The sequence below is a fragment of the Tribolium castaneum genome, chromosome 5, assembly GCF_031307605.1.
Source record: "Tribolium castaneum strain GA2 chromosome 5, icTriCast1.1, whole genome shotgun sequence".
NCBI classification, from domain to species: domain Eukaryota; kingdom Metazoa; phylum Arthropoda; class Insecta; order Coleoptera; family Tenebrionidae; genus Tribolium; species Tribolium castaneum.
Window position 1 is genome coordinate 12,586,740 of NC_087398.1, and position 23,000 is coordinate 12,609,739.

The window sequence follows — 23,000 nt, forward strand, 5'->3', positions numbered from 1 at the left end:
TTTCAGGTGTTTGCTGAATTTCTAAAGTACTTAATTCTTATTTAAAAAACCTCTCTGTATAACATGCACATTTAGTAAAGATAAAAGTAACAAAAACAATATATGCTTGATTATTTCGATAATGAAATTCTTGCTTGTGGCATTTCTGGCCGAAGATTTGCTATTTTAAAAAAAGAAATTTTTCGGTTGGAAGCGATAATTCGTTAATGGCGAAGCCACTTACACTAATTGCACAAAACAAAAAATTTCACTTTTTGATTGACACTTGCTTAAAAATTCTCACCAAATAAATCCGTTTAGTCGACAAGAAAATTTGATGTCTGTCTTAAATGCAGGCGCAGTTCGCACGCATTGCCATTTATGCAAAACTCCAAAAATAAAGCAGCGCTTAATTGGCGAGCTGTCAAGCTCAATTTCCTCCGCTTTCACGTACTAATCTCTTGAAGAAAATGGAGAAAAACCGTTCGCGTTATCTAGCATACGTGGGCAGGTAATGGTCATGACTAGTCCCCCGAAAAGCCAGATCCTTCAATAAACAATCGAGACAAGGATCACTCGACTCGTTAAAATGCCGTTTGAAACGCGTATTTACATTGTTAATGCTTTAAATATATAAAATTTGTTTGCTTAAGTTTTCACCGCGTGCTTAATTGAGAATTCAAGGGGCCACGACGACGAATTTGAAAAACGGCAAAAACAATCCGATATTATGGGAAAAATTCGTTACATAAACGCAATTATCGGCCGTTTTATGGAATAAATCGGGTGCTTGGGTCGACACTTTCTAAAACCCAAGTGGCAAAAAGCGCAAAGTTAACATTAATGTAATTGCGGCTAACAAACGCTCCATTTTCTGGCCGGGGCTCGCGGAATTATCAATTATTAAACATAATGTTCGGGTTAAGTTGGATTAAACCGTAATTATCTAATCACAAATTGCATTTAAATTGGTAGTTGGAGCGCTTATGTGAGGTTCGTGAGGTGGCCGTTTTTTTCTCTCTCGAGGCAACCTCGCATCCCATCGCAGAATTTTGGCAAATTTAACGTGAGGTGCGAAACGTCCCTTTGGGCGCCAGTCTCGACTGACTGATTCCAGCCGGATGTGGAGCAGCTACACCCTTTTATGCAAATGACACGAAAGGTCAGGAAAATATGAAACGCGAACAATAGATTGAAAAATTCGCGATCAAAGGATGACCTTTCGGACGTCCATTACCGATACAACACCTGTCATTCCCGACAGTTGCAAATTTGAATAATGAAAACACGTTTTAACACACCATAAAGATGGCTTATAGAGCCACTTAAGATTCTTCGAATGTTAAAAATCACTATTTTTCCTTTTAGAGTGTTTGATTTCTTTGTGGCACCGCGCGAGAACGACCGTTAGAAACTCAAAAGTAAACACCGTGGAACAGGTGAGCACCCTAATCGGGTTAAAAAAAGAACCGCTGCCTGAACTCGAACATCCAAACGAGTTTTCTTATTAATTTCTATTAATTTTGCTCATTTGCATATCTATTTCTGTATGTGGGTATTTCAAATTCGGTTTTTATGACGGCCCCGATTCTCAAAATTCTTCTGGCGCTTTTAATTAAATGTCAATCGGATGGCACAACTAACTCGGTTTTTTATTCCGGACAACTACTACCTCATAAATTTACCCAATAACTAACCGAAATGAAGAAACTGTTTCATAATGAATAAATAAAACACATCTACGAATTCCAAAATATAATATTCTTGATTTACTTTGTTAAACCCCGAAAAAACTACCTTCATTTTCAAGAAACCAAATTTTTGAATCAATTTTTTTTTAATTTAATACAGTTTAATTTTCCTCAATTAACGTCTGAAATGTTACAATCAGATATTGATTTATTAAAAATAATTTAATTAAACAAATATTTTTAATGTAACCATGAACAAGGTAATGGAATAAATTAGAAATAGGCACTGAGCGGTTACAACTTTTGTTTCCTCTGTTTTTGTAAAACAATTCTTTTGTTTAATTACAACTGGAGAGGAACTTACAATTTTGAAAAAAATAAAAATTAGAAGAATGGTCACGCAGTTTGTTAGATGCAAATACAAATGCTTCAAAAAATTCAAATAATTTTGTATAACTTTACTTTCAATCAGATAAAAAAAATTTTTTTGAATTTTTTTGAATTTTTTTGAATTTTTGACACACCTAGCCAAGCTAATTTTGAAGTTTTGTTAAATCCTGCAGTTTTCTTGCTGAGATTTAAAAACCTGGTTCATCTTTAGTGTGGTTTTCTGCTCATTCCTGCAATGTAGGAAAATAATTCCGGCTGAATTTTTCTCGGTTATTTATGGCCACGGTACTGAAATCAGTAAACAATTTTCGTATTTAATAGTTAACTGCAAGTGTAATTTTAGTGAGTTTATTCCAATTCCTGCTGTTTTCTTGGTTAGTAATTGCAACTATACTGAAATCAGTAAACAATTTTTATATTTGTTGGTTAACTGCAGGAGTAATTTTAAGGAGTTTATTTCAGTTCCTGCTGTTCTCGGTCAAGTACATTTTTGTTTAGTACTGTTTTGTCGATTTTAATGTTTAGACTCTGACACGAAATGTGCTCCACCTGCAGCAAGTTTTTCCTGCTGGGGTCTCGTAGGTTAATCCTGCTGGCGGCAATAATCTCCACGATTAGCCTAAAATCCGTAAACCTCGTCAGAAAATCCGCTTTAATAGTCCGTTGGCACTCATTTACGATTCGAGGTAAACGCTCTGTTAACCTTCAATTATAATTTAACACCACGACTCATCAATAAACATTTAAATAAAATTCAATTACCCAAAACAGCATTTGATTAAACTCTCGAACCGCAACCGCCAGTTAGTATAATCGTTCACGGGGTGTTCTATCGCCCATTCCTCTAATCCCGTGAGGCGTTTCCTCGACAGAATTCCTCAAACTTGTACAGTTATGCTAGGAATTCGAAATCCTCGATGAAATATCGTCGCAATTGCGCATAAAATTATCTCTTCGAGATGTCATCGGACGATGTTAATAAACTCGAAAGTGCACCGATTTTGAAGGCGCAAAAAGCCGAAAAATACGTCGAGCGAAAGTACGGGGGGCTTGCCCCATAAACAATTAGCGCTAACAGAGCATGACCGTTGCAACAGGTGGCTGGATTTTTACCCCAGACGCCGCGCCGGCACCGACGTTTCACCTGCATTTGCGGAAACAAGAATGGCCCGAAAGGTGCGCGCTGCGGCCCGCGGCAAGGATACAATAACGAGACATAAACTGAGGGAAAAAGACAATGACGTGGTCGGCCTATTGCGAAATAACCAAGCGCCAAGGCAACGTAACTATTTTTTAATTTGATTTATTAACAATTTTCAGACGGTCTTTTAACTGTCCGGGAAGAGGAAATGGCCGTTTTCAGGATGTCTGCAGCTGGGATTTGGCGCAAAAAGGCCAAGTTTGCGATTTCTCTATTTCATGCATGTCGATGCGTAATTTGATAGATGACAATGGGAGAAAATAGCGACGAAAAAATTAAATGAATGACAAACTGCAACATTCATTAATCAATTGACACAACAAAAGTAAAAGTACAGTCGCTTTATTGCGGTTTTTTGAAAAGGAAACCGAAATGCGTGATGGGAATTATTGTGATTTATGGTCCCTCGCAATGTTGCATAAATGGGTTTTAAGAGCGAATGTTGCGTCCTTCCCACAACCAGCAAAAATAAGGATTCGTAATGCTATAGAAAGGACCTAATTATTTTTATGACAAATGGCAAAATTGTATACACATTTCTTATCCACACGAAAAACTGAAATTTACACAAACATACTAAACAACAAATAATTTATTTTTGTCGCAATTTTAAGACAAACAGATTCAAACGTGATAAATGTGGTCACTGCGTTTTAACTTCCTGAAAAACTTTAACTTTGTTGTCCACACAATGAAACACTAAACAAAGCCAAAATTGAATCAAACTAAGCAAAAATTTATCTTTGGAACTCCGAATTATAATAAAGAAAAATTAAGTTAGGCTATTTGAAATCTACAGCTTTCGGCTCAGATTTTTTAATTATTTGTTTTTACATTTTATTGTAATTAAACTTAATGCTTGATTTAATTCAGCCCAATTAAACGTATGTTTTTTAATCAAATTACAGTCTAAACCACGCCAATTAGACAATACATAAAGAAAAGCAATTAATTAGAATTAATCAGAACATTCTTTACAGTTGTTGAAACCAATTCTTTGTCTGTAGTAAAATTCACTATTTAATGACAATTACCGGGTGAGTCAAAAGTGTCAGACAAACTCCCGTATGGTGATAAAAGACGCACAGTTAAGCATAAAAATAAAGTCAGATTTTTTTCAATCAACTTTTTTATATACCGGGTGCTCAAAAATCGGAGCACCAACTCAATGGAGTGTGGTAGAGAATTGCTTACACATAAAGGTAAAAATAGTAAAAAAATTCTTTGTATTAAAGTAATTAATAAATAACAAATTTTAAATAAATGATATGTGGCAACGTTGTCTAACAGTAGAGATCACATTTTCTGATAGAAAATTTAAAAATAATTATTCATCGTTTTGTTAGGGAACAATTACTTAGTGCGAAACATAAAAACATTAAAAAATAGTGAAAACTAAAGAAGTTAACAAAATAAATTTGTAGCTCCAGATTTTTTTAAATATGACTTTAGGGATTTTTTCAATATTTTTCCCGTGATCTACACATGCTTCTCAACAACGTACCACTGAGTTGGTGCGCCAGTTTTTGAGCACCCTGTATTTTTAATTTGTTTTTTTCAGCAGCGGTATCGATTGTTGCTCTTTTGTTTCCTAGGATGTCGAATTTTATTTATTGTCGAATTTCCAAGTTTTTTAATTGTTTTGCATATCATGATTTTTTTCAACAGGTATTTGTTGCAAGAGCTGTAGTTAAAAAAATATATTCTAAAGCACTCAAAAATTAACTTAAAAATTTAACTTTAAGGTTCAAACAATTTTCTATTAAGTTTGATGTCCTTTATCAGCACCCGAGAGATTGTACGGTACTTTTGAACCATTTTAATTTTAAAACAATAATGTTGTGTTGTTAATTAATTCGCGTATGGTTTTTGTTTGGGTCGTGGCTGGTTGTAAAAAATGCGAATTCCATCCGGGGAATGAGTAAGATTTTTGCTTGGTTTTATATCAGTGATCTCAGCTTCCTTGTGCGCAACAAAGACATAAATTAGTTAATAAAAACTGCACACGAAGCAATTATTTCGTTAAGGAGTGTACCTGGTATTAATTAAATTACAAGCAATCGAAGCAGCAGCTTCAGCAGCACTGACCACTCTCCAATTTTCCTCAGCATCGTGAACATAAGAGGCAGGAATCGATTTGTTTTAATTAAAGAGTAGAATCAATAAACAAGCAGCGATACTCGGAAATCGAAATCCTAATTAACATATTTTAATGATGATAGCATTGTCTGCGCGGTAATTACGGTAATAAAAGAAATTATCTTTGGAAAAAATGTGTTATTTTGCAAGAGTCGCCGCGCTTAGACCCATTGTTGGAAAGAAAACAGACACTTGTTCAGAATCCATCACAGTTAGACCCGTTCACCTTGGCTCGATATTTTTCACGTTTCTGCTCCGCTGAACGAGTTAGATTTTCCTCCGTATACATTATTTTAGTAATGGATAATTACGGCTTTAATTAAGCCGTAGATTATGCAACGAGACAGTTTGGAGCGCGATTTTTCGCCGACTCCCCACACATGATTAATTATGGATTTTTCCCCATGCACTTGCAAATATTTGTTACTTTCTTTACTTTTTCTGATAATTAATTAGCCGCGGTTACATAACTAGTTTAATAGCCTCGCCGTAATTAGCCCAAACGTGAGTTCCAACTCGAATTGTTTTTTAACCAAATATAGAAACTGCAATTGAGAGTAATTTATTAGTTAATTCATTAATGATTTTTTGCCGAGTTTTGCGCAAAGTTGTGGCGAAATTTCGGACCGCTTTCTCTCCCGAGAAGCATCATTAGGCCGGCTTCCAGCACTGAAATGGGCCACAACCCGCCCATTCCTGGCTAAGACCCGGATCGATCCCGGAGAAACTAGGCCCCAGTCCATGATTGACGACCTGTCCTGTCGCAATATCTATTGTGATTTACGATATTGCCGCGCCGTCTCATATTACCAACCTCGTCAAAATTAATTCCATTACGTTAGCCCATTTATTCGTATCCCGCAATTAGTGTTGTGAGGTTTCATGATTGTGAAATCTTGCACGAAAACACTTTTGCCATTTTGTGTCTCTCAAAAAAGAATATTAATAATAATAATTTAACGACTTACAATTACACAATAAATTTCTACGTGAAAATAGTCGAGTTCATGAACACTTCCCGCAGTTGCGAGTGATTTATCGCCTCCGGCGAGAAAATTCTAATTCGGACAACCCGACGCGTGTTTTCTCACAAAGATGCATTATGATCGAAACTAAACCGTCTCATTTGCATATGAATCAAGCGACGAGGAGGAGCGCAACAAAGAGGAAATATCGCAGCGTGATACTCAAGATTATATTCATAACACCGCAATAACATTTGTTACAAATTAGTTACATTGTCTCATTTTTACGAAATTGTGCTTTCTCCAATTACCGCCGGAGAAAAAATCCGCAAAAACACCATCTGGTGGCTACTTCACCGATTCGCAGATGCTCGAAATCCGGACAATTTTTGATAAATTTAATTTGTCTCGGGTCACTTTATATGTAAATTTGTTCACGCCTAAACACCTGTCGAGGGACCCGAAGAGATTTAGATGAGGCGATATGGCCGTTTAAGCCCAGTTGACGCCCACGTGGGGCTTTTCTAGTATGTGTGTATAAATCAAAAGTGAGGAAAGATTTTGAAACTGGAATGAAGAACTGCGGTTTCAAAAGTGTGACGCGACCACAACTCGATTTTAGCCTGAAATTGCTCGGCGATTATGAATCGAAGGATTATATAAAAATAGCATAATGATTGTATTGATTCCGATGGAAAAACACGGCGCAAAAAATTTCGAAACCTGACTAATCAAACACAATCAACGAGCGAAAGAAAACAAATCGCGAATTAAATGACCTTTCAAAAAAGCAAGAGAAATTGCAATACAAAGCGGATTATTACCAGCCAGTTTCTGAAAACTTTTATAAGGTGGAAACGATTGCTTTTAAGATCAGACTCATTTTTTGAGCTTTTAATATCGTAGTTATTTGTCAACGAATTGATATAAAATTTAGAATGCACATATTTTAGGAGCAAAAAAATGACTTCGAGGTAAAAAAAATATTTTTAAAACACGTTTGTTTTATTTAATATGAAGCCAAATCACCATGAGATCATTAAAATACTTCGTCACACAAAAAATTAACTAAATCGCTGAGTTAATCCAAGAAAAAAATGAGTTTTTGTTGTTAAAAACTTGATCCAAATTTTAAAAGTATTTGAGCAGTCACCTTTTGAAACAATTGACGAAGCAATGCTAAGCAACATTTTGTGCACCACTGAAAAATCTGTCAAAAGTGTGCGCGCTGTTAAAAAAATAAAATTCTATTAATATGGTGAAATTACTTTAAAAACAAACAACAGTGGCAGAAATTTCTGTGTTGTTGAAAAAGGAAACAATATTCGCCAATGGAAGGTGTCATTGGACTTCCTGTGAAATGTTAATCAAATGAAGTCTTCATAAAATTTAAAATTCAAAGAATCGGCAATAATTTGAAGACAAAATACGTCACTGGAAACGAAGAAATAGTTGGGGCTATAATTCAAGCTTTTGAAAAAAATCCTACCAGCAGTGAATAAAATATTTCCAACTCCAGAACATTCTAGCGTCCAAAATTTTTTTTGTAAAAATTACGATTCTTAAGCCTTGAGTTCTTACATTAGCTGACTTTTAATCTTTACCTTCTGAAATATCTGCGTTTTAAATTTCATAAAAATCCGTTGACAAATATCTGAAATATCAGGCTCAAAACTTTTAGGTGAGACACTCTGTAGATTTTTTATTTTATTCCCAGTCAGTAAAACAAATAAAAAAATATTTTTTACCTGGACAGGAGTTGATATTTTGTTGTGTTGTATTAGGTAATTTTACTTTTACTTTATCAAGTTTATTTTTGATTGGAAACCGATTTGGAGATAATTTGGCTTTGTCTTTTTATTTACGACCGGCAAAGCCTTGTCCAGTGGAATTTATTGGTCCAAGTGGGGTCATTTTGACCTACGCAAGTCCAGTCCCAATCTGATTTATGTCGTTTGCTTTATATCTAAAAAATCTCAACTGTTCGAATTAAAATAACAACAATGCAATATAAAATCAGATAAGTCGTCGATCATTTCGATAAATCGCCTCCCGGAGCAATAAAATTTAATTCGAATTCTCGCCACAGAGACCCAGTTCCAAACCATCCATAAAATTTGAAGAATCGCTCCTTTCAGAGAAATACCTCGCATTCATCGCAGGCAGCCTTTATGGCGATCATAAACCAGCCAAACAGATAACATCATCGGTTATTAATTATTGTACAAAAGGCAAGCAATAAATCGGGATATTTTTCCAGCTTCTCGCTGTGGGCGAGATTACAATAAATTCCCAATTTTGTAGAAAGGTGAGTCCTAATTCCCGCAAATTGTCCAAGATTGGCTGTAATTTTCTGGAATTTTTGCGCTTCGTGACAAATTACCGGCGATTTGAAATCCGGAAAAGTCCGGTGAAAAGACGGCTATAGACCTGTCAAACGCGCTGACACGTGCAAAGGTGTTACAATTCCTTGTCCGCCACGTGACACGCATATGTAAATGGCTCTTAACGTTTCATTATATTCAAATGGCTCACTGAAGAGTAGAGCCGGATTTTTAGTCAAGCAGTCTAAGAATCCGGGCTCTAGTACGGGCAACCGGACGTAGTCTAACCCATATATTTCGTCAAATTTTTTTCCTCTACACCGCCGGTTCATTGTTCACGTTATTATAGTTATTAATTTCGAGACCGTCGACCATGAAAATCTTAGACGATCTAGACAAAGCACTTTTTTCGGCACGGCTCCGGAACGAATTTAACGAGCATGTCTCGTAGCGTTTCAGGGAAATACCGCCGGAGTCGGTTTTTTCCCAAATTACACCAAGACGATTGTCAATTTCTAACACTGTGAAATTCGGCTGATAACTTGATGGATTATTATTGTCACATCCGGGCAATTTCTATGAATTCTGACAAGGTGGAATGGCGCTTTACCGATCGCTAACTGTGAAGACAAAGGTAATAACGGAAAGGAAATAATTTCAGGTGAAACGAGAAGAGATAATATCCGTTGAGAATTGAAAAAACTTGGGCAGATTTTTCAATTTAATTCAGGTTTTTGCCGCAATTAGAGATGGAATTGTTCTTAGACCGCACTTTTCGGAAATAACTGGATTTCACACATTTCCAGGTTTGCTCATCGCAACAAAACAAAACTGTTTTATTTTGGCAATCTTTTTGTTTCCCAACAGTTATCCAGGTGAAGTAAGTGCACTGTTAACAATTTGTTAACAATATAAATAAATATGGGTACAAATTAGATGCACAGTATTTTATTTAAATGACAAGTATTTTTGTTCAGTAAAAATGATAAATGCACAGTAAAATAATAAATGCACAGTAAAAATAATAAATGCACAGTAAAATAATAAATTCACAGTAAAAATGATAGATGCAAATTAAAAAGAATAAATGAACAATAAATAATAACATTTCAAAACTAGAGAGTCTAGAATCCCACATTTAAAGTTCTATGTTTTCGAGTTTAATTCTCTTCAATCTTATTATTTATAATCAAATTACACAGTAATTTCATTATATTATTATTTATTATTTATTATTTATTATTTATTATTTATTATTTATTATTTATTATTTATTATTTATTATTTATTATTTATTATTTATTATTTATTATTTATTATTTATTATTTATTATTTATTATTTATTATTTATTATTTATTTATTTTTTATTATTTCTCATTTTTTATTATATTATTATTTCAGTAAGGTAGGTAATTTTTCACCTGCTTTAAATAATAAATGCTGGTGTTCAAGCGTTTAAAAAAAAATCATTTTCAGTGGAGTTCCGTTATAACGAACCCACTTATAATAAACTTTTAGCTATAACGTAGATACATACTATTTTTCAGGCACCAAAAATTTTTCCATAAGCTCAATGTACCTATATTTTTTACCGATTACAGCAAACCCGCTTATAACGAACTTCCGAATATAATGAACTAGATTTGACTTAAAATTGTAAGCAATTTTTTGTTTATGACGAATTTTTCACCGAATTTTGAGAAATGTGTCGATGCAAAATTTTTTTATATTTTTTTATGACAGCTGTTACTGCTAATTTTAACTCAGTGTAATACATTTTGCAGAACAAAGCTCAGTGATCTTTTTTTAAGAAATATTGTTGGTGTCAAAATTATTCGCCGTCGAAAACTCTCTATATCTCAGAAATTTCAAAATTCGGAAAAAGCAAGTTGTGTTATTTCTCACTATTTTCAGTTTTGAATTCTACTGTCACCTTTTAACAGCACAGGCCGAATTTGCTAGTTTGGAATATAAACATGGCTGTTTTTGCAAATTTTAACAAAAATTCTTTAAAGGATTGTAATAGGTTTTAAAGAACTAACTTTAAGAATAATATTTTTTTACAATTTCTGTTGATAAAGTTTAAGACTGCCCCGTAAAATGAAATTTATTCGCCGACTAAAACTCTCTATATCTCAGAAACTATAAACATTCGGATAAGGCAAGTTGAGTAATTTTGACTTCTTTTAAGCTACCACCCCTTAAAATATTTTTTAAACTATCACATTTACCCTTTTACCACTTGGCAAAATATTACTGTTTCGCTAAGAATTTATGTATTTTTTACGATAGGTACTTATTTATTTCGTCTTATTTCACATGTAAAGTAAAAATAACTGCTAAAAAAAAACTTTTTGACTTTGATGCATTTTCTGAGTTCGTTATAACAGGACACCACTGTAATTTCAGTAGCTTAGATATTTAGAGCTGAGGACAGAGTTTTTGTAGCAATGGCTATAATGGCTATAATGATAACTGCAAATAAAAACTTGAACCCACGAGCCTCTGTCCCACACCAAAATTAGTTGCGAAATACGAAATTATGTTATTTACTCTAATCTGAGCCAATTGTTGTAATAATTTAATTACAGGTGAGTAATCCAGCTCCGCGCAGCCTAGATTCTTAAAATTCTTTCAAGTTTTTTCGTGAAACTGAATCACCTGAACAATTCTAGCCGCTTTTAGCTTAACAAAGGCAACGTGAAAAATGCGATTTCAATAAACCTGAATCACTTATTTGTCTCTTTGGGTTCAACAATAGTAATTTGCGTCTTTTTCGTTTTCTATCAGCACAGCATTGTTTTGTCGGAGGTACTTATTGCAAATTGCCGTGAAGCCGAACCAATCAATCCTTCATTACGGCTGCCTGCGTACGCAAACCCGCCAACTTGATGTATCGTCTTCAAGTTGGGAAATTGCGTTTAATGTGCACCTCTTCGCGTGAGCTTTCAGTGATGGTCGTTGCTGCCGGCCACAAATCATTTACCGCCGATCGTCCTGTCAATATCTCTGTCTTGTCTCCTTCATTCCATCGAAATTTATCGCCGATAGAACGAATTAGAGTCACGCCGCGAAACTGCATCAAATTATCGAATAAAAATGTCTCAACTCGATGAAATATGGCTTGACCCATTTCGCGGAGAAAAACGCAACCCAGCCTAATAGTAATGACTTGTGCAACCGGCGATTGTCCGACAGCTTTGATCTCGGAGAGAAATTGGACGAAAATTGAGACATCCGCCCATTACCATAACTGTTGGAAATTAGAAAATGCAATTTCTAGGCAATTAGAAGAGCGACAATGTGTGTTTGTTGCAGCATTTATCTCATATTGAACTTGGCACGGCTTTAACCCAGAAACGCTGAACGGGCTCTTTGTTGGCTAAACGCTCTAATCAGTGAAATTTCGCCCACAAAATCCGCGCCCGGAGCCCTCGCGTCCGGTGAAATCGAGCGTTGCGTAAGCAAATTGCAGGTTTCCGGTGAGTCCGGGCCCGGAGCGCATAAATCCCAAGCGACATGGCAACTACAACCAATATACATTTTTATGTCGTGTACGAGCAGCGATACCATCGCCTGTCCCGTTTTATTGATTTGAAATTAAATCGAGCACAAACGACGAGATTTTTTATAAACCCCACCCACTATTTTTACATTACATTACATTACACGGTCGACCTTAAGAGAACGAGCCAACAATACCATGCTTCACCTAGTCGGTGATATGAGTGCCTCAATAGCGAAACGGAATCAATCGGATAGTTGTCGTGAAGGTAGGCGAACTTTTTGACGTTTGAATCGTTATGGTGCCTTAACACGATGGACAGATGCTCTTTGTGAAAAAAATTCGACAGAGAACGGACCCCTTTCCAATCAGACGGGCTTTGTTCATTGTTCACTCAAACATCGCGCATTTCAACAGAAAAATTTGACCCGACGACTCTGACACATGGTTTTGTCTACTATTTAGGTTTGTTCTTCTAAGAAAAAATATTTAACTGTGACATAAACTGCTTATTCATAAACGCGTTGATAGAATTTTTTCGTCCCTCAAAAGCCTACATATTCTGCCATTAAACTCAAGTTGTTATTTTTCAATTGTACCCACTATTCGACGTAGTTATTATTATTAATTAAATAAAAATGTTGTGTTTATATTATTTAATTAAAAATTACTAATATGAAGTGGGTTGAGTCATTGATAAAAGTTGTTTTGTTACAAACATCCCCAGGAGCTTAAGATTCTGAAAATAGATGAAGCTCATAATCATGCCTTTAGAAAACTTTGCCATTTGTTCCATACAAAATTTGTTTTTTGTCCTTTAGAGAAATAAAAAAAATTTCTTTACTAAAGATGTAGGTTACCCGTAAAAATTACGAATTCTAGAGAAAAACGACGCCTCAAAATAACGTGTCTAAATAACAAGATAATTCGAAAAAAAATTCTAGAGTTTTTTTTTTTTAATTATTTCTGACACGCCTTTATAATGTATTAGGTACTCTTTTAAAAGTGAAATGATAAAATACTGAAAAAAATTAAGAGTAAGTAGAGAAAATACAAATACTATTTTTTTAGTTCAACTTTTATAATGTATTTACTATTTAGCAGTTCTTGTTTCGTTTTTGACGAGATATTATTGTTTTAGTGTTTTAAGTACAATGTGTTTTTAAATGATTCTCATCTAGTTAACTTTGAAACTGGTTTACATGTAAAGAATTTGTGCCGCTTTGCTGAATTGAAGTTTCTGTCAATAAATGTCAAAACTATCAGTTGTTTACAAATTGTTAATTTATTAATTTTAAAAATTTCGCTAAAATGCAACTAAATTGTTACAATGTGCAAGACAACACTTTTATTGTTGGTTTATTTCTGATTTGAAGACTTATTAATAAGTGGAGAATGGTAATATTCGGTGTCTAAATGCCTGTCATTAATTCCATAAAGCGGCATTTCTGATTTTACATGGAGATGAGAATCATTTAAAAACACATTGTATATTGCCATTAGAATGACTTTTTAGACGGCATGACTATAAACCTAATTCCTGGTATCTGCTCATCAAAAGTAAAACGGATGTAAAAAAGGTCAAAACAAGAAGTGTAATACTACTTAGCAATCACGATTTTCTTCGTTTTTTCAGTCAATAGTTGCCAAATTTTTCTATGAGATATCGTATGTATTTGAAATGTATTGCTTCATATTTTTGAAAAAAATGGCATTTCTTGTTTTTCCCTTGTAGTCTTCGAATAATTTATTTTTTGTCATAACTTGAAATACAAACGTTTATTTCTTCTTAGGTCAACTTTTATAAAGTACATACTCTTTTTTTCTTTATTGAGCATGTAGTTGAAAATGAAAGATTTTTTTGAAAATGTTCATACTCACCTATTTCATTTGGTTGCCATGGTTTCAGCTGGTTTAACCCAATTTATATTGTTACTCGACAGTGATCTTTAATCTGTAATACAATCTGTAGGAGTTACAGATTGTACTACACTAATAATAGATCTTTCTACAAGCTTTTGTACAAGCCGTTAAGTAGCACAATTTTTAGTCAAAAAATTATTGATACCTTATTGCAATTACCATAAAACTTAATCAAAGACGAATTTAATAAATTGCCAACAATTGTCACGAAACTGATTACAACGTAACAATTAATAAAGGCTGTTTCATGTTCTTATTAGACTACCAATTTGTAATCGATGATTTTTTTTGTGCTGAATAAAAAAAATCGCTTTTTTTGTAATTTCAAGGTGTTATTTTTAAATAATCATTAATTGATCAATAAGGGATAAAGATGAGCAATACCTAACTAAGAGGATGAAACAGTGTTAGTTTGTCTGTTCAGAGTAGTAACACAGAGTCCATGCTTCCAGCCTGAGATGTTAGCATTTTCAGGTGTTAAAAAATTGTTCAAGTGTGCAAAGCTGAAACAGTTTGTAAGTGTTTTCAAGTGTGTCGTCAATTATCGCGGCATCTTCGCGGGCGTTGTTAGAAAGGCAAAGTGTTTTTGCTTTGTTTGTCATTTTGAATTAAACGTATTGACCCCGTTTTGTGGTCGGTGGGTGCCAATCTCGATGGCCCTCGAAGTAGCGGAAGTCCATAATTAGCACCCTGGATGTAGGGTAAGCGCTTCCGCTAATTGAATCCAGAATGCCGGCGATGAGCCTTTCTAACCGTCATAAAATTAATTCTTTGACACGTAGGAAGCGTAAGTGAGCTTATTAATTGCACCGGTGATAAATCTAAAAGAGCACGTGTTCAGGGTAACAGTGCAGCTTGGGTGGGTCCGCGAAGAATCTGCAACGTCGTTTTACCAATTATCGGTCGACTGGTAAAGGAAGCTATTAGTTATGTGGTTTCACCGTTAACGTATGACGATTTTTTTCGCAACAATGCAACAAAAACTAATAGCCTAGACAATTAAATAATGAAATTGTTTCCTGATAACATGGGTGGAGTCGGACCTTGTCGACGCGATTTTTTTCCCTAAACGGATTTTGTAGGACACGACTCGGGCAAATTCCTAATTGTAATTACACAAATTCGTGACAGACATTGCGTGCTTCATCGAAGGTTCCGCGACCTCACCTGTCAATAATTAAAACTGCGAGGGTTTGTCTTGCCGTCCGGCGGACATTCACTCATCTAACACAAGAAGTGCAGGCGTTCCTACTTGATGACAAAAAATTCATTTATCGACTCTTGAGCAACTAACACGATTATTGCTCGATGAATTGCAAACTAAGACAAAGCATGAATTCTACACAACCTTCGGCTATCGGGAACAGTAGCCGTATGCAAATCGGCTCAAGCGACTTGCAAAAGTAACAGAACAAGAGGAACGGTTCCCAACAGTGTAAAAAACACAAAGTGCATTACAACAAAAATAATATGACATTTCTGCACAAATTTGTAAACCAGTCACTATTGATTTCTCGGTCCGGACTTAAAGGAAGCCAAACATGTGGCGTGATGGGTTCGTGTTCTTACCCATCGTCAAAGTCTCTTTTACAAAACTTACAAAAAAACAATAATTTTTAAACTTAAACTTTAAAGCAAAACAGAGTCGGGTCTAGTCAGTGATTATCAACCCAAAACGCCCAAATGGCCTGCAATAAACAATCCTGTCGTCGCGATTCGATCTGGTGTAGAGGCTCTGTTGCGATTGTGGCATTCAGGTCTCGATGCAGCGATAAGAGCCCTCTTGTAGCCGCACCTCCAACTCGGTTGACAATAATTACGCCAAGTTTCCGCATAAAAAACGAAATCAGCGTAAATGTTAAAGACGTTAAGTGGTCACGAGCTGCGATATACATACTCACTATAATTCTTATGACACTAACAAACACAACCGATTCGTGATCGCCAAGCTATGAATATTAATTAAAAAACAACGCATAAATAAGAGTTAACGTCTAAAGTACATCCTAGAGTAAAATGAAGAGAATAATAAACGGCAGACAGCTCTAACCAATCACAAGAAGGTCGAACATTTTTCAGCGGGGGAGGATTCCAGTCAAGTGGAGCAAAGTCCGGTTCGCTCCTTTATCTTTTGTGCATATTTGGACGTGACGCTTAAGTGCCATTCGAGGTTATCTCGCGTATTCCGATTAAAAGCCCGATCACAATTAATTAAAACATTTCTCGATCGTTTTATGTTCCATTAAGTCAAATACACAAAATTAATGATGCGTTCAAAGTATTTTAATTGATTTCAAACACACATTTCTCCATTACCTAATAGCCGTGTTATTTGCATATTGTGCCCGGACTATTTTCCCTTTGTTGCTCCATGCTTGGGTGGGTCCGATTTCTCGAAAAACGCGAGAAGATCGGACCCCCAGGGCCCACTTTCGGGACATTGTTTACCGAATGTGAGCGAACTAGAGCGGAAAAACTGATTTTTCTCCGATTATTAATCGCTTTTTGGCCCTATTGAGTCAGTAAATGCACGATTTGCCGATCCAGAGCTCGTGATCGCCCACACAATGGGCTATGTATGGTCGCTATTACCACACCGTGCGCTATTTTCCACCGATAATAAAGTCTTAAGCAAATTTCAAACCTGCGTATGGTATGATTGAATGCAATATCCCTTAATCTGGACTTTGATAATCCCGCTTCGCACGGTAATAAAGCAATAAATTCGTCCGTAGCAGTTCAATAAAGAAAATGCTCTGGCACTTTTATTACCTCTAAATAATTTCATATAATTGCAGCTTTCTACCACGGAACGTTTTTATCGCACCGACGCAAGTTTTCCCATAGAAAACCGGGAGCGATTCTGCACCATTCAAGTCGCTATTAATCGATGATTTTAATTTAAATCCAATTACTGGTCGACATTAACATATAATAAGTGGGCAGGTTTCGAGACACTTGACTTGAAATTTCTATTATGTGCGACTATTGCGATTGTTACGTCACCACTCCCGATCTAAATGCAGGTGCAAAACGGCTTCTGTTACGTAAAACGAGAACTGAATACCGATACAGGTGTAAGATGGCCATAAAGGTTGCTCCAGTTGCTCCCAACAAGGAAAGACGCGAGAAATGAACGACTGATTTATGCTGATTGACGCTACAAGCTCCAACTCTTTCAAACTTTTGCCCAATTTTTATATTTTGTAAACAAGACCGTTAAGGCAGGCGGTTGAGTGCTGAAACGGCCATTTAAAAACTCGTTTCAGTATCTAGTGTAATTTTCGTTGCAAGCTTGGCAGCGGAGTCAACGACCGCAAATGTCAAGTGTCAAACGACCACGCTATCTTGCCACCTATTGACAGTTTTTACCTCAAAAAAAATACAATTTCTTGCCCTAAAAATGTGACATGTACTTTTGATTTTATCACAAATTTTCCAATGTTGCACGAAAGCTGGATGTGTGGAATAGTTTCGGGTGGGAAAAGGGTGATTTAGCAGCGTTTGCGTGTGAGCAACACGAGGTGTTTTGTGAAAAACTGGCTCCATTCTGTGGATGTAAACAGAGTGCTACACGTCTAACAAAGGCTCATAAATATTTGTTCAGGTTTCAGTTCCGTCAAGTCGTCTGAAAGATCGATGAAGTCGATGAAATTCCAAAGGCGTGTAATTAAGCTATCACTCGGTGTGGTTATCGGGCTGAAAGTAGGTCCGTTTCGCTAAAAATCAAAATTAGATCTGTTTTTTCGCGTTAAAATTAACCGGACGTTAAGTATAGATATCAAGATAAAGCGCTCGAGATTGGCGCTTTACAAGAGCGGCCTGGACATTTCCGCGGTAAAAAATCGTCCGCGCTTTTATTCCCATTCAAGCCTTAACTAGATTGCATCTAAGCCTGTCATCATTTAAACAATGTGGTCGGGTTTAGCGCGAACGCTATAATATACTTTCGAAATTGTAAACAATAGCGTTATTAATATCCATCAAGATTAGTGTTTGTTGTACACGGACTTTTTCCGATACAGTTCCTTTTATGTTTGTTTAATTACGTCGATTAGTTCGGTGCGGATCAATGGCTTTGCATAACTTTTATTTATGCGTTTGATAAATCCAGGTTATAGATTTTGAAATTAATTACGAACGGCGCGGAGAAAAAACCTACTTTTCAGACAACCGAATTAATTATAGCCGATAATTATCAATTTATTAAGCAAATTGCGCCTGCTGTGCTCAGGCCTACGAAAAAATTTCAACCCACGAACAGTTGGTCGAATAAAGCGAGAGATGGTACTTTAATTCATAAATCAACATTAACTAAGATTCTCTTCTTAGTATGTCAAGAATCTTACAGCTTCTGACAGTACAGTCTTGGAATAAATTATAGATAATAACAGCAGCGAAGGAAAAATCGCACTAGAGAGAAATGATATTTATAACAGGAGCCTTGTATGGCCGGTGGTAATATACCAGCGCACCTGCTGAAAAATCCGAACCGACATTTCACAATACCGATATCCTGCCACCGGAAATCCAACCGATTTCTAATTAAACTCGCGATAAATATTCAATTAATTGTTAACCTTTAATAGAACGGCTACCGTAGCATGTCTTGCGGTTTTTCTTGTATTTTGCGTAAATAGCATTGACACTGGTCGATTAGTCGCCTTGAGAACTCGGATTTTTTCCCCGCCCATTATTAGATCTCTTTCTACTCGGCGAAGAAATTTCAAGTGTAAGCGTTCCCAAGGTTTTGCGGTGTCGGCGTTTTTGCACTATTTCGAATTCCTAATACTAAAAATCCGAATATTCATAAATATCAAGGTAACAAACGATTCGTTATGCAAACAACTACAGTTAGATTCGATCCATGATTGCTCGGAGACCTTCCATTATTTTTTTGCGCGGATTCCTTCTCGTAAATATCTCACTCGCGTAAAATGTGCGTTACAACAGACAATTCTTCACCGACACGCAAAAAATCGATCGTAAATATCAAACGGCTGTTCCCAAACCTCCCACAAATGGAACGATTTACAGTTAGCAGGATGCAAAAAACTGGGACAGGATCACGACCACTTTTTCCAAAATGCAAACATTAGCACAACCACAAAAACCAATTGATAAACTGTTAATTAAGCAATTTTCGATTTGCGTGCGATGAGCAAACCGCCCCAAGCTACCGCTTCGAACCCACTCTTGGCCAAATTGGCGGTTTCCAGCCGGACACAAAACACCAAATTATAAACAAAAGGGGTACCAAAAGTAGGTCCGGTTCCGACAGCCAGTGTTTATGGAGAACAACTTTATTACAAAAAAGAAGAAATAACACCAGGTCTTCTGCCTCTTGTAATTGTAGTTTGCTTCTGTAGCGCAGTAAACAAACATTTTTTTAACTGAATATTTTGAATATTTTCCTTTTCTCCAATCTCTAAATAATGGACTGATGCAGTCACATTGCTAAAAACTATAACTATTTCGACAAAACAATGAATTTATTTGGAGACTTCAATTCTGAGTCACAACACGAACTCACTCTTATCCCTGTACACAAATATACCAGAAAGTTTCTATCTGCAAAATTATAAGAGGAAAAAATCGACGTTTTTCTTATGCAGTCTGCTCCGGATCGGTTTGAGAATTCGTGTACAGTTTTGGGCTTTCGAGGGCCGAATTGGGCGTTCCGCGGTCGTGTGTGCAGCTTTCGCTTAGATTATTAATGATATGGTTCGACAGTGCAAAAAAGCAGAAATTCTTCGTTAATAGCTTTGTTGCAACAACAGCAATCTTTCATGGTTGGTGCTCTTCCTTCAGCGTTTTTTCATTAATTATTTGCTCAGTAATAAATTCGTTTTATAATTGTTGGAGTCGAGTTGGAAATGGACAAAGAAGTAACTTTTCACGGTGCATTATTCCTCTGGTTAATTAAAACGAAAATCCGTAATAAATCATTAGTGATTTTTCCTCGGCCACGTGGTCTTTGGAAATGATTTTACAGGCCATTAATCACGAGATAATGAGAAAGTGTGAAACTGATTTAAATAATGCTCGGTGCAGTGAGGGCTTACCTATCAGTTTTGATGATCTCTAGCCTGGAAAAAATAGAATGCGGAACATGCGATTACAAGTGCTTTTATGACAGGCAATTAAATGCAGCAAGGGTTCGCGATGATAAAGAGAATTTTTTTCATACGTCGCGTGTTACACATGTCTGAAAAGTGACGTTCGCGTGTGTTGGCGATCAGTTACTCAATCGGATCACGATTTGAATCTTAACATCGCTGAAAAAACTGACACAAATACTCGGTGTTTTTACGACATGGGCTTATCTAGTGGTACATGTATACATGGTAGTTAAAAGTGAAATTACCCGTTTATGTAAGATGCAAAAATGAGACGAAAAAACGAAGCGATCGCTTGATTTATTAGGGATCGCGAGTGCTTTCACCGCATTGGACGTTAATTAAAATCCGGCGATGTCATTGGATGGTTAAGGAGGACAAGTGAAGACCGGTGGGGTTTCGGTAATGGCTTTATAATGGCATGTGGATTTTTCTCAATGTTACACATACCAAGAGCCCCGGATTTCGTCTAAATAAGGAGTGAAACTTAATTGACATCGAACGCCCACGTCTTGCAACAACTCGCTCTATTTCTATGGTCTCATAGTACCGCAATTACAAATCAATCCACGTCCGATAATTAAATCCGGTCGCTGAAGCAGCGCTGAAAAACTCGAGCAAATCATCGAACATTACCATAAACATGCACGAGCCGTTCTGGGTGGCGGTCGTCTTTTTCTCCCATCAGTAGCTAGAAGAGGGAAAAACGAGCAGAGATAAAATTGATACCGGTACTCGTCGATGACTATCGACTAATTAAAATTCAAATAAAATTATCCGACACAAAGTACCACGACCAGGAATTACGACATTTTCATGACGGGTTTCTGTATACACATTCTTATAGTATATAGAGATGTCCTGTCGCTGATAATTGTAGAACTTGTTGCCAACGACTACAACCTGAAAAACGTCAAATATCCGAGAGCGATTGCCACGCTTTTATAAATCATCCGGAGATTGCTCAACTTTTCTCGAGGTGCACGTTCGAGGGCGAATTGACCATTTGCGAAACGTCATTAGCGGAAATTTGCCAATCGTGGCGCGATTTTTTCACCAGCCTTCGACCACGAACCGGCGCAGAAATAATACATTTCTACAAGCCTAAACACGAGCTTTGCTCTTAAACAAAGCATTAAATTTGGTACTAAAATTAAATTATTTTTCAAAACAAACAAGCATTATTTTTTAAGCTAAAATTAAAAAAGAAATTTCTATTTTCAATTTTTATTTACGTAAAACATCTGGTGAGAAAAATTTCAACACTGAAATAAAATCTTTTAACGAACAATAATTCGTCATGGTAATTTTTAGTAGCAAAAATGCAAAAGAGAAAATAAAAAATGTAAAATACTCGAAAATATTCTTGTGTAAATAAAAAAGGATGCTATTTTTTGTTTACCACTACTTTTAAACATAATTTTGTTAACATTTTTTCTTAAACAAAGCACAAAATTTTAGATTCTGCATCATATAGTAAGAAATAGTGCTCGCGGTTACATTATTATTAAAAATTTTACAAAAAAAGAAAAAAGTCATAAAAAAAGTTTTTAAAAAGGTTATACAGCCATTTAAAGACACATTTTGAAAAAATACAAAGTAGGTACATTCTTCTACGCGCCCAGTAGTGGCGAGACTTTTTTGAAATGCGTTCAGTGCTTTATTTAATTCGGAAAAAATCTTGAAAACTGAATAAAAATTTTCGTTTTTCATAAGAATATTTATTCGAATTTATAGTTCGTATATGGTAGTAGAGTCAATTCTAAACGTAAATCACCGCCATAATGAAAAAGATTGCAGTTCTTAGTTCTTGTTTTCTCAATTAAAATGTTAATAATGTAAAAAAAAGTTTAAAAGGCTCTTTCCATAGTGGAAAATTTTATTCAGCAAAAAAATTCATAACTCAAAAACTAAAGGCGTAGAGCAATGTGGTTTGTTCCATTGAATTCAGCGGCTCATTTTCTGCATTAAACCAACTTTTCACGAGGTTTAAAATGTTGTTTTTTTTGCTAAAATTTCCTGACTTAAGTGTAGTCAGTTTCAAGAAACCGAAAAAATTAATTTTTTTTTAAAAGTCTTTCTGTCATAGTTTTTCGGACTTATATATGCCTTTACAACTCTCTTGTGTTGTTAAAAGTCCATATATTTATTTTTTTTATGTTTGATTTTTCCAATTTTTGTCGCGATTTTGGTCGATTCCGGGTTTCCGGAACATTTATCGAGCAATAACTCCGAAACTATTAGAGATACCTCCGTTAAAAAACTCTTTCGATTATCTATCTTTTTCAAAAAAGACCTTTATTCTCCGACTAACAGTTTTCGAGAAAATTGCAAATAAAAGCAAAAATAGGTAAAATTTAAAAAATTCATAACGAAAAAACTATTGGGAATTTGGCAGTTTTCGCGATGCCAAACATTTTAAATTATACAAAAGAAACAGATAATAAAAAAATAATGACTGGAAGAGTATTGACCACAACACTAGATGTCTTTTTTAATTAAAAGATGTACTACATAATAGAAAAACACAATTAAAAAAAATTATATATATTTTTTTTATTTTCTAGACTAACACTGAAATAAATACATACCTAATTATATCTTGCACTTCTTCAATTCAAGGTAAGTTTTGACATGTTTTGAGCAACTGCTTATAAAACAAAAATTTTTCAGCACCTCACATTTGCGCTTCTCACATTTTAATATGTGTTAAAATATCTAAAGAAATTTCATTTTTCTAATTAGTTAAATGCTACATCCTG

The 23,000-nt window shown here is 35.5% G+C and overlaps 1 protein-coding gene across 2 annotated transcripts in view; it reads left to right on the plus strand.

Annotated features, from left to right (window-relative positions):
* Positions 1 to 23,000, plus strand: part of LOC659457 (uncharacterized protein) — a 76,603-nt gene that overhangs the window by 46,065 nt on the left and 7,538 nt on the right. The gene's annotated exons all lie outside the window — the stretch shown is intronic.